The 2,402-nt window shown below is 37.3% G+C and overlaps 1 long non-coding RNA gene across 1 annotated transcript; it reads right to left on the reverse strand.

The window, feature by feature from the left end:
* Positions 1–1,287, reverse strand: LOC146378510 (uncharacterized). Its single transcript, XR_014801594.1, has 5 exons — positions 1,231–1,287; positions 1,017–1,090; positions 797–864; positions 447–548; positions 1–96 (listed from the first exon to the last, which is right to left on the reverse strand). It is a non-coding gene; the product is annotated as an uncharacterized LOC146378510 (long non-coding RNA).
* Between the last annotated feature and the right edge of the window lie 1,115 nt (positions 1,288–2,402).

The raw sequence follows: 2,402 nt of genomic DNA on the forward strand, positions 1-2,402 counted from the left end.
TGTTTCCTCACATTTTTTGCATTTGTATTCTCAGTTGCTCTCCTTGTATTTTGCACATTCAAAATGTGCCCATCTTTGGCAAAATTCACACGACACCTGGAAAGGAAAAATAAAAAATTTTGTTTTTAATATTTCAGTCATGCTGCGGTCTGCATCAGCATCTAACATACAGCAAACAATGCAGTAGACCTCAGCGTTCCCTAAAACACATTCATGGCCATTTGCTGTTATTCAAACATCATTTCTCGAATAATAAAAAAAATAGTAGCACATTTTTTCCAAAAATACTTCATGGCAAATTAGTCTCCTGAATCTTTTTAATTAGAATTTAAGAAAGGTCTTATCAGAAAGTGTTTACAAAATACTATTTGTACTGTGCTGTTTGAAAAACACTATTTAAATTGGAATTACACACTCTAACGTGATAAGGACGTTACTGGACTTACCTCGATGTTCAAGTAGGGTGCAAGCTATCTGCATTCGCTCCAGCACAACTAGTTCCGTAGTGGTTAACACCTCACTGACCTTTCAAAAAGCAAGGTAGTTTTCTGCAAACGGTGAGATTTATCATAATTATAATGTAAAATCTTAATTATAGTTAACAATAAATGGACTCATTTGAATAATAAACTCCGCAACTGCTGGAATTCTGTTGCTTATTGTGTTGCAGTCTGTAACTGCCACTCCATGGTGTCTTCATGCCCTCTCATCCTCAGAAAATTCCTAGCTGAAAAAGCAATTTATAATGAAACAAGAAATGTTTTATCTAAGAATAATACCTCAGTATCATACATACCTCCAGTTGCGCAGAAGTTTCCTGTCATAAAAACCTTCCTTCCCCATTGGGTCTATGAGCAGTATTTTCTTTGCAGAAATGTTGACAATTTAAAAAAATAAATAAATTAGAAATTAAAATTAAAAATTAAAAAAAAAATTGCCACCGAAAACCTATTTAAGAATAACACATTCATCAAGAAGCTGCTTCACAACAAATTATGCTAATTAATAACACATACCACAAGAATCCAGTGTGTACCAAAGTTCACAGGGCACAGCCACATGTCTTCAGCTGGGAACTTCATCTGTGGGACTGGAAGTGTAGAATAATTTCGATGTACTTAGGTACCATGCATCTCAGGGTGTTTTCAAATACAGTCTTTTTTAAAGGAACTGAACTCTGTCCTCAGAAACAGAAACTAGTCCACGTTTTGGACTAAACGTCCAACTTACCTTGCTGATGCCTCTAAACTGCCCAGTAAACAAGGAGCAGCAGGTGTGCAGCATTCTGTGTAAGTATACAAAAATGTTATAGAACATACAGTAAATACATTTTTTTTTATATTTCAAAATAAGTGGGCTAAGGACATTTCTTACTTGCCTTTTGTCTCTCAATGAGACTGTGCAGGTATGCATCAATTACCTGTTTTGAAAAATCTGAGTTTATACACCAACAGCAACGATTTCTGAAGTAACTGCTTGAGTGCTGTACACAAAGGAAGGAATATAATAGCTGATAAAGGTTCTTTCTGCATATATTGGAACTGGGTTCTATGATGTCAGAGATGTCACAATATCTGTGTTGTGGTTGATAAGACTCTTTCCTATTGAAGTGTAAGGGAGAAATCTTATTGGAGTTTTGCTATCTAAACTCCCCCACCTACCCGCACATTTTTAACCACTGATGGCGTCTCTACTGCAAAGACTGCAGAAGGAGCAGCACTTCAAAATAAGAATCAATAATGATAAGTTCTCTTACCTCATCAGAAAGCCACCTTGACCCCTGCAGTGTTCGAAAAGAGGAATCATATACCTTGTATGGTCCAACAACTGCCTCCAAGCACCCAGTATCCTATCAGCCCATGGCCTCTTTACTAAAAGAAAAATATGATAAGTTAGCTCAGGCATGAGAATTTTAGTGAGTGGAAAACCTGGGTGGAGGCCAAGGGGCCACAACAGGAAAAAAGTCAACACAATAAAAATTCAGTTTCAAGCAGAGAAATAGGAAAGGTACAGGGGGTGGACAAAATAGAAAATTACTGACAGACGGATCCATTGCTAAACTTCCACAAGCTCCCTGAATGTTGTATCACATCCAATATGAGTTGAAGACAGCATATATACAGATGCCTAGGTGGGAGGAAATGATCAGACATGTCCACATTGTAAACCAGACAGCTAAACTGTCCAACAGGTCAAGAGAAGACAACACAATGAATTTTTAACAGCAAACATGCAAACAAAGTCATGTTTCAAGTGAATCAAGTTGGAACTGGCAACAAATGACCAACTGGTCAAAAAGAGATGTTCACTGTGCCACCTTCATTTTATATGCTTTGTTTCAGGAAGGGAAGTTCTTGTTCAAGCGTTTCTGGTCCTGGCACTGAATTTAACTCTTGGTGGGA

This window comes from Perissodus microlepis, chromosome 11, assembly GCF_051167445.1.
Source record: "Perissodus microlepis isolate ML-2025 ecotype Zambia chromosome 11, ASM5116744v1, whole genome shotgun sequence".
Lineage (NCBI taxonomy): Eukaryota > Metazoa > Chordata > Actinopteri > Cichliformes > Cichlidae > Perissodus > Perissodus microlepis.